The sequence below is a fragment of the Sus scrofa genome, chromosome 7 (genome assembly GCF_054392235.1).
Source record: "Sus scrofa isolate SSC_HxYL_T2T_F1_AM1 chromosome 7, Sscrofa_HxYL_maternal_Yorkshire_Landrace_v2.0, whole genome shotgun sequence".
Classification (NCBI taxonomy): domain Eukaryota; kingdom Metazoa; phylum Chordata; class Mammalia; order Artiodactyla; family Suidae; genus Sus; species Sus scrofa.
In genome coordinates this window covers 60,565,518-60,578,860 of record NC_139389.1, presented here as the reverse complement: position 1 = coordinate 60,578,860, position 13,343 = coordinate 60,565,518, and the positions used below count along the sequence as shown (strand labels likewise).

The window sequence follows — 13,343 nt, the reverse complement described above, 5'->3', positions numbered from 1 at the left end:
TATCTCAGGGTAGCACATCATGAAAGACCTCAGGAGCACATTAAGGAGTTTGGACTTGATTCTGAGGGTCACATGGAGTGGGGGAAAGTTTTGAAGTAGGAGGCTGGTGTGATCATATTAGCATCTTACATCCTCTGGCAACGGTTGGGAGAATAGTCTAACAAGGAAGAGACAGAAGGCAGGAGAAGCTTGTTAGGAAGATCTAAGCGAAGTTTCAGCCACGGCCAGAAAGGGAGAAGATGTGTTTTGACCAGCCTTCAGTAAGGGATAGGAGCCTGAATTTGGAGGGAGGGACCACCTATCTCCTGCAATGCAGGGTCCTGGGAAGGTGCAGCTGCTGGGCAGATGGGCCAATCATCAAACAACCCAACAGCTTTGAGGAGAGGCTGGACCTCACTGGCTGCCTCCTTGAAAAAAGAGGTAAACGTGGAAATGATGCCCTGGGAAGCCCAAACGGCAGCAAGGGCCCTCCAGTGACAGGGCAGTGATTATCCCTTTACTGCCCCTTTGGGATGTGTCAGCAGGTGAGTCTCCTCTACTAGGCAGTCATCTTCCAGGGCAGAGCCCCTCCCTGGGTTTTCCTTGCTCCATCCTCAGGCAAACTCTCTCTCTCTCTCTTTTTTTTTTTTTTTTTTTTTTTTTTTTTTTGGCTTTTTAGGGCTGAACCCGCGGCATATGGAAGTTCCAGGCTAGGGATCAAATCAGAACTGCAGCCGCCGGCCTACACCACAGCCACAGCAATGCCAGATCTGAGCCACATCTGCAACCTACACTACAGCTCATGACAATGCCAGATCCTTAACCTACTGAGCAAGGTCAGAGATCAAACCTGCATCCTCATGATTACTAGTCAGATTCGTTTCCGCTGAGCCATGATGGGAACTCCCCCCCAAACTCTCTTCTTGGCTCTAGTCGCACATTAATATGTAGCAGAAAATGAGCAGATTCCCACAGTTTAAACCGTCTGAGTTGCGCTGTATCTGACTGGCCTGCCTTGGGGCACAGGCCCATCTCTGAACCAATCACTGTGGTGGGGGCTGGTGGTAGGGGGTTAAAATACAACCTCCTGGCTTAGTCTGGGTTTCAGGAAGCCCTGGAGTGAGGTGTGGAGGCAGCTTCTCATAGAAGGCAATGGACTGGGAGTTGGACCAGAGCAGATGCCCAGAGGAAAATCAAGGGTTGAGAAAATCAAAGTACATGGATAGAGGATATGGCCAAAAATAACAGATGCTCACTATAAGCTAGTTATATTTGTTTCCCAATGCCAGGTACATGGATGAATTATTGGATGAATAAATAGTCAAGGATGAAGTAGAATCATCCTAAGTTAAGCTATTCCCTGGAGAAGAACTTGAAAGGGCCAGTCTGGAGAGCTGGATAGTGGGCCTAATTCTGAGCCCCCAAGTCACAGAGAGTAGAAATAGATATTTTAAATCAGTCATTCACAACCTTGACTGAGGATTAAAATCACCTTGAGAGCCATGACAAAATGCCAGTGCCAGGGCACCACCTCCAGAGAGAATGATTTAATTGGTTTGGTTGGTGCCCAGGCATCAGTAAGCTTTTTAAACTCCCCAGGTGTTTCCAACTTGCAGCCAAGCTTGCGAGCCACTGCTCTAAGCCTCACAGTGCCCCAAAGAAGTAGATGTGAGACCCAGAGCTCCAGGAGCTTGGGAACTGGCTGGAACAAAAGGGAACACACCATCCTGAGCTCATTGGCTAGGCTTTCTTGAGATGTAGGACTCCAGAGAGCAATCCAAGAGATTTGTGAAACCCAAGAAATTTGTGGGGCCGATGAGGTGCTGTACTGCCTCTGAGGACGGGGCAGAAGGAATCAAGTCTAAAGTCTGCTAGATTTCCCCAAGAGGGGCTAGAGTGATATGGATGAGATGCCTCTGATTGGCAGCAGCAAGACAACAGAGAGGTGCCTGTTTGTATCTGGAATAGCTGGGGTGGGACAGGCTCAGACCGGTGAGGTGAGATTGGAGTCGTGTCTGAGGTAGACTTGACAAGGCTGAGGATGCATTAAGATGACATTGGAGTCATGTGTGGCACTGAGGTTTCCAACCAGTGATGTGTCCATGATGATGTGTCTCAAGGATACATGGAATCCTGGAGGGAGAAGGGAAGCAGTAAATAAGAGAGGAGAGATGAGGCATGTGATTTTGGACATGCTGAGATGCAGAATACTGAGGAACAAACAAGAGGAGACATCCGGTAGGTAGTTCAATATGGCAGGCACAGAGCTGGGAAGGGAGGCTTGGGAGCCATTAGCAAGACAATATCTAACCCCAGGAAGAGCATGTTAAAGGAGTAGATGTGGGATGCAGGAAGGCACAGGGGAGGAAAGGGAGCTTGTGAGGATGCAAGAGTGGCCATTAGCAGCACCCGGAGGGCCATTCTCTTCTAGATGTGATTAACCCCCTTTCAGCTTGAATCAAATATCTTCTCTTTTTAAAAAATGTAATAACCCTTCACCAGAAAACTAAGAGCAAAATAAAAATAAACACAAAGCAGATAATACAGAGTAGAAACAAGTGGGTTTTCAATTCACTTCAATATTGCAAATATTTACTGAACGCCTACTATGTGCCAGACCTGCCCCAGATGGCTTGGCTGGCATGCTTAGCTCACCAGACACAGCCCCACTCCTACTCTTTCCCCAGCCCCATCTGGGAGGCCACAGTGGCTCTGCTTCCTAGCATCTTTGCCTCCAATAAAGCTCAGCTTGTCTACCAGTTGTCCTAAGTGAGGCCCCCCCCCATCAAATCTGGGGTCCTCCAGGTTAATAACACCTTTCCTGAAAGCCACCTGTTTCACATCAGCTGCCCAACAGGTTTTTGGCTCTGTCTGCTCCACAAATCCCTTGTCTATGCTGGGCCCCCTGGTAAGAGCTGGCTTCTGCTCCAATGCCCATCTCAGCTCCTTCCCAGCTCCTGCACAGGCAGAGATGCACAATCTGGCAGTGGGCCCAGAAAGGAGCACACATTTTCTGGCCATTTCTAACCATCTCTCCAACAGCTCAGCCCACAGGGGTCTCCAGGAGTTTCCTTTTGGTAACATGAATTCAACGAGAATATGCAGCAGAAAATCCCTCTGCATCGAGACAACACCTCTCTACTCACTCCCAGCAAGAGGCCTGTTTATCCCTCAGTCACCAGCCACCTGCAAAGACTCCTCCTCTCACCATTTTCTCTGTGATCCCTCATCGCCTCATTCCCTGAGCAAACACTTCCCATGCCCAGGCTGGCCAGTGGTGTGAGGGCCAACTCTGACAGACTTCCTTCTATTAGACAGGCTCGACTGTTCTCTTTGCACATGCCACCTCTTTCAGTTTCATAATTCTCCAGTCCAGCAATTCTTTACCTCCTTTGAAACCAACACAAAAGCTGTCTGAGTGTTTCGTTTACGTCACTCAGGTATTCCTCTAAATTCTCGTGCTCCTTTACATTAGCTGGTTTATCCCTTTGGAAAGTCTTCCTCAGTTGCTTTTTGGGTGTCTTGTTGACGGAACAAGGTTTTTTTCCCCAGCTGTGGTAAAATATACAAAGATAAAATTTACCAATTTCATAAATTTTTAAATGAGGTATAGTTTATTTACAGTATTCTGTTAGTTGCAGGTACACAGCAAAGTGATTTGGATATATACTCTTTTCCATTATATTTTATTACATGACATTTAATATAGTTTCCTGTGCTATACAGTAAATCTTTGCTGTTTATTTTATACATGGTAGTACCTATTAATCTGATACTCATAATTTACTCCTCCCCTTTTCCCTTTGCTAACCATAAGTTTGTTTTTGATGTCTGTGAGTCTGTTTCTGCTCTTGTAAATAAGTTCATTTGTACTATTTTTTAGATTCCACATACAAGTGATATATGATAATTGTCTTTCTCTGTCTGACCTAACTTCACTCAGTATGATATTCTCTAGGTCCATCCATGTTGCTGCAAGTGGTAGTATTTCATTCTTTTTTATGGTTGAGTAATATTCCACCCCCCCACATCTTCTCTATCCATTCATCTGTTGATGGACATTTAGGTTGCTTCCATGTCTTGGCTATTGTAAATAGAACTGTGGGGTGCATGCATCTTTTCAAATTAGAGTTTTGGTCTTTCCTGGATATATGCCCAGGAGTAGGATTGCTGGATCATGTGATAACTGTTTTTAGTTTTTTGAGAAACCTCCATACTGTCATCCATAGTGGCTTTGCCAATTTACATTCCCACGAACAGTGTAGGAGGACTCTCTTTTCTCCACACCCTCTCCAGCGTTTATTATTTGTAAACTTTTTTTTTTTTTGTCTTTTGTCTTTTTAGGGCCACCCCCATGGCATATGGAGGTTCCCAGGCTAGGGGTCTAATCGGAGCTGTAGCTGCTGGCCTACACCAGAGCCACGGCAACGCCAAATCCAAGCTGTGTCTGCGACCTACACCACAGCTCATGGCAATGCCGGATCCTTAACCCACTGAGTAAGGCCAGGGATCGAACCCACAACCTTATGTTTCCTAGTCAGATTCGTTTTCGCTGTGCCACGATGGAAACTCCTATTTGTAAACTATTTAATGATAGTGATTCTGACTAGAGTGAGGTGATACCTCACTGTAGCATTTTCATACTTTTTTTTTTCTTTCTTCTTCTTCTTCTTTTTTTTTTTTTTTTTTTTTAGGACCACACCTGCAGCATATGGAAGTTCCCAGGCTAGGGGTCATATCAGAGCTGCAGCTGCTGGCCTATGCCACAGCCACAGCAGTGCCAGATCCAAGCCACATCTGCAACCTACACTGCAGCTTACAGTAACACCAGATCCTTAACCCACTGAGTGAGGCCAGGAATCAAACCTGCATCCCCATGGATACTATTTCGGTTCATAACCCACTGAGCCACAATAGGAACTCCCATTTTCATACTTTTTTAAATGTACAGTTCAGTGGAATTAAGTCCACTCACATTGTTGTGCAACCATCACCACCATCAATTTCCCAAACTTTTTCTTTATCCCCAATCCAAATAAGTTTTTCAATGCCCAGAAAGTAGGAACATATTTAATTTACTTTTTATTTCTAGTTCTGTGCATAGCATGTGTTCCATGAACACTCTTGGTTTAGAGGAAATAACATAAACGAGGAGGTTCAGGAGTTCTCTGGTGGCCAGTGGTTAAGGATTTGACATTGTCACTGCTGTAGGCTCAGGTTCGATACCTGGCCTGGGAACTTCTATATGCTATGGGCATAGCAAAATAATAAAAAAAGAGGAGGTTTAATATAAGGCACCAAAAGGGCACCAAGAGCCATGAAAACACTTCTTCTAAAATTAATTCTTATTTTAAAAGATGGGGAAATGATGACCCAAGAAAAGGAATAAAGCATATAAACTTATTCTAACTGGGGCCCAATAAGAGGCTCCGACCTGGCCTCAGCCAAAGGGGCTAGAAGTCCAAAGCCCCTGAAGATGAGAAGGTCCTTGCCATCTCTTCTGAGAGAACACAAGGCCGGTGTAGACTCCTAAATCAGGCCTCAAAATGAATTGATGATGTAGGGGCAGAAAGCTTTTCCCTTCTTCCCTTCTAGGTTCCTTGGCCAGTCTAATATTTAAATTGATATAAGACAGATGAACAGGAGAAACAAATTTCATATGTACAGGAGCCCCAAAGACATGAGACCCCAAGACAGTCAGGCCATTGAGGCTTACATGCCATCCTGAGCTAAGGAGAAGGGGGGTAGGGGTCAGGACTTCAAAGTGGAGGAGACAAGCCCCAGAAAAGTAAGAAGAGCAGGTGTCTGATAATGCCATGCGGATAAGTTTCTGATACAAAAGTTCTTTGATATTCACTCTCTTCCTGGTAAGGGAAGGTATACAGCTCTTCCTGAGTCTGTCAGGCCTTGATTGTCTTCAGCTGAAAATAATCCCTTTTCCAAAGTGGCATATTTTGGGGGTGGCATATTCTGCCCTCCCTTGATCCTGCCCCGAGGCATCCCCAAGAAGTTTCACCATCCAGAAGTTGAGTTGGAAGATTGTTCCATCTCGCTGAATCAGTCTCTTAGTCCTGAAAACAGGTTAAACACATTTTCAGGAGGTGGAGATGTAGGTGGGCCCCAAAGTTAGGTCTCTATTGCACAAGTAATCAGGTCTTTAATCAGAGGCATTTCTATGGAAACAAAAGAAAAACAATGGTTAATGATTGAAGTAGACTATAATTCCAGTTTCTGAGTTCTAAAGGCAGTCAGTGGATAAGATTTCAAAACGCTGGGCTCAAAGCATCTTCAGAATGAGGACAGGCAGTGGCGATGACAGGTTTTCCTGGTTTACAGTTTGAATGTCTCTTGCGACCTTTTTTTTTTTTTTTTTTTTGTCTTTTTGCTATTTCGTTGGGCCACTCCCTCGGCATATGGAGGTTCCCAGGCTAGGGGTCGAATCGGAGCTCTAGCCACCGGCCTACGCCAGAGCCACAGCAACGCAGAATCCGAGCCGCATCTGCAACCTACACCACAGCTCACAGCAACACCGGATTGTTAACCCACTGAGCAAGGCCAGGGACCGAACCAGCAACCTCATGGTTCCTAGTCGGATTCGTTAACCACTGTGCCACGATGGGAACTCCCTCTTGCGACCTTTCTACGTGACCACACATCAACAAGCGTGAAGACTGTCCATACATGAGCTGCCGTGGTGATTTCTCTGAAGTTATATCAAGTTGTCCCACTCCAGCTTGCATGGCTTTGCAAAAGGGCAGTTTTCATTTTCAATGTTTCCAAGTCAGAACGGTGGGAATAAATTGGAAATGTGAATTTGTACAGTTGTAGCCAAATATTGGAGAAACTAGAAGAATCCCAGATCCAGTTAGTTTCCAGGTAGAAAGCAAAACTTTAAAGACAACTAACACCACTAGAATCTGATGTCCATCAAGATGTATTACTGAAGCATAATTTTTCTCTCTACAATTAGTCCCATTTCTATCAGTGATAACCATAGAGAAACTAATTTGTTTACATATTAAGTCTAGTTTCAATAAACCTAGCTTGTTTTTTTTTTTTTTTTTTTTTTTTCTTTTTAGGGACACACCCATGGCATATGGAAGTTCCCATGCTAGGGGTTGAATCCGAGCTGCAGCTTCCGGCCTCAGCCACAGCCATGCCAGATCCAAGCCACATCTGCAAACTATACCACAGCTCACAGCCACACCAGATCTGTAACTCACTGAGTGGGGCCAGGGATTGAACCTGCATCCTCATAGATACTAGTGAGGTTTGTTACCGCTGAGGCACAACAGGAACTCTCATTGGCTTGATTATTTACATACATGAAATGAGATAGTGATTGACCATATAGGCTCTCTCTTTTTTCTTTCTTTCTTTCTTTCTCTTTCTTTCTTTCTTTCTTCCTTTCTTTCTTTCTTTCTTTCTTTCTTTCTTTCTTTCTTTCTTTCTTTCTTTCTTTCCTTCCTTCCTTCCTTCCTTCCTTCCTTCCTTCTTTCTTTCTTTCTTTCTTTCTTTCTTTCTTTCTTTCCTTCCTTCTTTCTTTTCTTCTTTCTTTCTTTCTTTCTTTTCTGCACCCGTGGCGTGTGGAAATTCCCAGGCCAGGATAGAACCTTCCCCACAGGAGTGACAATGCCAGCTCCTTAACCTGCTGCACCACAAGGGAACTCCCATATATGTTCTTTTAAGTCTGCTTTGCTATAACTTTTCAAAAGGAATCTCAGATTGAACTTTCAAAAGCCTCTGGAGATTAGGAAGCCAAGACAACAACATGCTGTCAGATTTCGTCTGTTTTATATACAGATTTGGGTGAAATCCTCTCTTTTCAAGGTCCCCAAAATATCCTGAGGTTCCTGGGTCTGGCAGGAAATGACTCTCCTTAGTCATTTGTGAGTGCTGGGATCCTGTAAGTAAGGTACCAGGCCAATTTTTCCAATCAGCTTTTTTTGGGATAAAGTCAATTTTAGTTCCATAAAGGTGTGTGACCATATCTGAATCTATGCATATCTCTCTCAAAGATGACATTCCAGACAAAGCCTTGGTAATACAACCAAAGTTTCCAATAGGTCTTATTACAGAGAGAAGAGATTCCTACTGAACTTATGCAGATAACTACAATGCCATGAAAATACGAATGATCACTAAGAGTCTGAATTCTGAAGGGATCGGGTAAAGAGAAAAAGATAAATGTTTCATCCGTAAATATTCCTTTAACGGTATATTTTACTAAACTGCTGATACCTTAAGGGAAAAAGGGTTCCTTAAATCAGGAAAAACAAAAGAACCAGCAATATTTCAAACAAAAAGTCATAAAAATTCTGATCTTCATGAGTTCGTTCAGTTGAATGTACTTAACTTTTATTGATCTTGATCTTTTTAAAGCAGTTCTATGAAGCCATCGGTTTTTCCATTAGCATTCTGCAAATTCTTATCCAGTTTAGTGGTATGATTCCAAAGTTTCAGAAACCTACTTAGAGTCCTTTCCATGACTCATGCTGAAGATGAAGCACTTCTGTGAGAACACTTTTGCAAGAGCATCAAAGTAAAACAATACCCATCTATAAATGGCAAAAGAATTAAAAATGGCCATGGTAAAAGGTATGATGAGCGTTCATTATAATGGTATTTACAAGAAAATTTGGTTATTTTTGTGATAGACAACATTTTAATGTAGTAACCAGAATTATGACTGATAATATTATACTAGGACATATCAGATTTCTAAGGGTTTCATGCCATTTCTGGAAAACTTGTATTGATAACATATACCCATACAATATAACCTAAGAAGGTTTAGCATCACCTATTTGACAGTGCTTCCCATGTAATTTAACTTATCAAATAAGCCTCAATGGTTTTACTTCTCTTTTTATAAGGGGAGAGAACAAATCTTTTGAGATGTTCCAGGGGCCCTCTAAAAAAATTCCAAAGTTAGTTCAAGGACAAAAAGACATCATTTAGAAATTGATTTTTGGGATGATTGCCAAAAATCAGAAGGCTTTAAAACACATTTTTTTTTTTTTTTTTTGCTTTTCAGGGCCAAACCTGAAGCATATTGGAAGTTCTTAGGCTAGGAGCGGAATTGGAGGTGCAACTGCCAGCCTACAACACAGCCACAGCAATGCCAGATCCTTAACCCACTGATTGAGGCCAGGGATCAAACCTGTACCCTCATGGACACTAGTCAGGTTCGTAACCCGCTGAGCTACAACAGGAACTCCTAAAACATTTGATAAATAGGATCACAGGTCAGTTTGAAACAATATTTAGTTATCCATTTAACCAAAGTGATGATTAGAGATGTCACAGGCATCCCAAGGTAACAGAAATAAAAGCAAAAATAAAATAATGGGACCTAATCAAACTGACAAGCTTTTGCACAGCAAAGGAAACCATAAAAAAAAAAAAAAAAAAAAGACAGCTTACAGAATGGGAAGAAATTGTTTTAAATGATTCAACTGACAAGGACTTAATCTCTAAAATATACTACTTATACAACTCAACAGCAAAAAAGCCAACAACCCAATTGAAAAATGGGCAAAAGACCTGAACAGACATTTCTCCAAAGAAAATATACAGATGGCCATCAAGCACAGGAAAAAATGCTCAACATCACTAATTATTAGAGAATTGCAAATCAAAACTACTATGAGGTACCACCTCACACATGTCAGAATGGCCATCACTAATAAGTCCACACATAACAAATGCTGGAGGGGGTGTGGAGAAAAGGGAACCCTCTTACACTGTTGGTGGGACTGTAAATTGGTACAACCACTATGGAAAACAGTATGGAGGCCCCTTGGAAAACTAAATATAGAACTACCATATGACCCAGCAACCCCACTCTTGGGCATATACCCAGACAAAACTTTCCTTAAAAAAGACATGTGTACCTGTATGTTCATTGCAGCTCTATTCACAATAGCCAAGACATGGAAACAAGCCAAATGTCCATTGACAGATATTGGATTAGGAAGATGTGGTATATATACACAATGGAATACTACTCAACCATAAAAAAGAACAAAAGAATGCCATTTGCAGCACATGGATGGAACAAGAGACTCTCATACTAAGTGAAGTAAGTCAGAAAAAGAAAGACAAATACCATACATCACTTATACCTGGAATCTCATATACGGCACAAATGAACCTTTCCACAGAAAAGAAAATCATGCATGGTCTTGGAGAACAGACTTGTGGTTGCCAAGGGGGAGGGGAGGGAGTGGAATGGACTGGGAATTTGGGGTTAATAGATGCAAACTATTGCCTTTGGAGTGGATAAGCAATGAGATCCTTCTGTATAGCACTGGGAACTATATCTAGTCACTTATGATGGAGCATGATAACATGAGAAAAAAGAATGTATACATGTACGTGTGACTGGGTCACTGCTGTACAGTAGAAAACTGACATAAACTAGCTATGATGGAAAAAAATAAAAACCATTTAAAAAAATAAAGATGTCACAGGCAAATACAGAACATTGCACAGCTGTAAAACAAACTTACCTCCTTTAATAGAGAAGACTCAGTTTTCTTAAGCAGTCAAAGACCTAATAAGAGACAACCATAAAATATAGGAAATTACTTCAGTAAAACACAAACTCTTGATTTCCTAGGCAGATTACCTACAAGAAAACTTTTCAGGGTTCCCACTGCGGCGCAAAGGGATCGGTGGCATCTTGGGAGCGTTGGGACACAGGTTTGATCCCTGGCCTGGCACAGTGGGTTAAGGACGGCATTGCTGGGCAACTGCAGCTCGGATCTGATCGCTGGCTGGGGAACTCCATATGCTGTGGGGTGGCCAAAAAAAAATAAGAAAAACCTTTCTCGGTCTCTCTCTTATCAGGAACAAACCAACTGCCAAAGAATACTTTATCCTTTTAGCAAATGAAAGAAAATTAAGTTCCAGTTTTATGCAAGTACATTATTGATAGTTAAGTTTGTTTTTAAACCTTAAATAACAATTCAATGTTAGCCAATTTCATTGCATAGGTAAAATTCTCTCTCTCTCTCTCTCTCTCTCTCTCTCTCTCTCTCTCTCTCTCTCTCTCGGTTCCTAACTTTACATGCCATTTTGTCCTTTATTTTCCTCTTTCCCATTCTGAAATAACCAGTTTTACTTCGGGAAGGATTACTTTCATTTCCCTTAACAAAAATACATCTCCATGCTTGATACCTCTTCTTTCTTTAAATTGAAGTACACTTCATTTACAATCTTGTGTTAGTTTCTCGTCTCTAGCATAATGATTTGGCTTTTTATACACACACACATACACACATATTCTTTTCCATTATACTTTATTACAGGATATTGAATTGTACTCTGTGCTATACACTAGAACCTTGATTGTTTATCTATTTTATATATAACAGTTTGCAACTGCTAATCTCAAATGCCTAATTTCTCCTTCCTCCACTCCCTTTCTCCTTTGATAATTATAAGTTTGTTTTCTGTATCTGTGAGCCTGTTTCTGTTTGTAAATAAGTTCATTTACTTGCGTCATATTTTAGATTCTACATATAAGCGATGTTTTATGTGTCGAATCGGAGCTACAGCTGCCACCGCAGGCACAGCCACAGCCACAGCAACACCAGAACCAATCCGCATCTGCAGCCTACACCAGAGCTCACGGCAAGGCCAGATCCCTGACCCACTGAACAAGGCCAGGGATCGAACCCACATCCTCTTGGAAGCTAGCAGGTTCATTTCCACTGCACCACAACAGGAACTCCCTGTCTTTTTCTTTCTTGACTTCACTTAGTATGGCATTCTTTTGTTCTTCGTTATGGCTGAGAAGTATTCCATTGTGTATGTATATCACATCTTCTTAATCCATTCATCTGCTGATGGACATTTAGGTTGTTTCCATGTCTTGGCTATTGTGAATAGTGCTGCTATGAACACTCGGGGTACTTTTTTCTTTACAAATTATAGTTTTGTCTGGATATATACCCAGGAGTGGGATTGCTGGATCATAGGCAACTATATATATTTTTTTGAGGAAGCTCCGTATTGTTTTCACAGTGGCTGCAGAAGTTTACATTCCTACCAACAGTGTTGGAGGGTTTCCTTTGCTTCACACTCGCTCCAGCATTTGTTTGTAAACATTTCAGTAATGGCCACCCTGACCGGTGTGAGGTGATACCTCATTGTAGTTTTGATTTGCATTTCTCTAATAATTAGTGATGTCTTGTAGTGTTGTCTGCAGTATTGCCTAAAGTCTGGAAACAAATGCCTCCAGCTTTGTTCTTACCCTCAGGATTGCTTTGGCAATTCTGAGTCTTTGATGGTTCCATATAAAGTTGAGGATTATTTTGTCCTGGTTATGCATTCCTTGAAAGCTATCTTTAAAGAATTAGGTAGCTGCTCCCATAATGCTGCTTAGAGGCTGACACCCAACAACACTATTGTGAATTTGCCTTTTCATGTCAGGGAGAAAATTTCCTACTAAAGAGGAAATGAAAAGATTTTTTTTTTTTTGTTCTGGAGCTGCAGGGTTTAGTAGGGCATGCCTTTGAAAAGTCTGTGCAAAGCCTTCAGCAAAGGTCTTTGGAGCTTCTCCTTCTTTCTGAGGGCACTATTTAACCTTAGGCCAAGTCACCTTAGTGCAGGAAGACCTTTACTATTGCTTCTATCAGCTCCTGAACATTGGCCTCCAGTTGATCTATTTTCTGATTGTTGGTAGGAGGGCCTGGGAGAAATTCTGGTCCTCTGTCTCCTCTGTGAAAGGGGTTCCCCCCAGGGGACCGTCTGGCTTTCATGTTAATTACAGTATAATCATGCATGGGAAGAACACCCCTTAGTTGCTGATCAAGGTCCCTGTGAGTGGGGCCGTGGATGGCCACTAATCTTTTCAATTCCTCTCTAAATTTGGTACGATCTTCTGAAAGTGGAGGCAAAAGGGCTTTATAATTTAAAAGATCTGCTGCTGGAGTTCCCATCATGGCTCAGGGGTTAACAAATCTGACTAGGAACCATGAGGTTGCCAGTTCGATCCCTGGCCTTGCTCAGCGGGTAAAGGATCCGGCGTTGCCATGAGCTGTGGTGTAGGCCAGCGGTTACAGCTTCAATTAAACCCCTAGCCTGGGAACCTCCATATGCCATGGGAGCGGCCCTAGAAAAGGCAAAAAGACCAAAAAAATAAAAAATAAAATATCTGCTGCTGTCCATGGGACATGACTTCTTTGTGACAGAGGTCCAGGATATACAGGACAGTGCCTAGGAAGGTCTGAAGCTGGCAGAGCATATGTACAGAGCCCTGGCAAGTAGGAAGAGTTGGAAGGAACAGCAAAGGGAGCCCTACCACTTGTCCTGGTGCTTCTGCAAAATTTATTTCCTGGCTTTCAGCATTTATA

The 13,343-nt window shown here is 42.4% G+C and overlaps 1 protein-coding gene across 13 annotated transcripts in view; it reads right to left on the bottom strand.

Annotated features, from left to right (window-relative positions):
- The window catches only part of HOMER2 (homer scaffold protein 2), a 141,691-nt gene that overhangs the window by 102,704 nt on the left and 25,644 nt on the right, over positions 1–13,343 (bottom strand). For 7 of the 13 annotated variants that reach the window (XM_084968545.1, XM_084968548.1, XM_084968546.1 and 4 more), the window contains exons 3-4: positions 10,494–10,537; positions 3,367–3,531 (exon numbers count right to left, since the gene is read on the bottom strand). The gene's annotated coding sequence lies outside the window, so the exon portion shown is untranslated. The remainder of the gene's footprint in view (positions 1–3,366; positions 3,532–10,493; positions 10,538–13,343) is intronic. The other 6 variants (XM_084968551.1, XM_084968549.1, XM_084968550.1 and 3 more) reach the window with 1 other exon arrangement.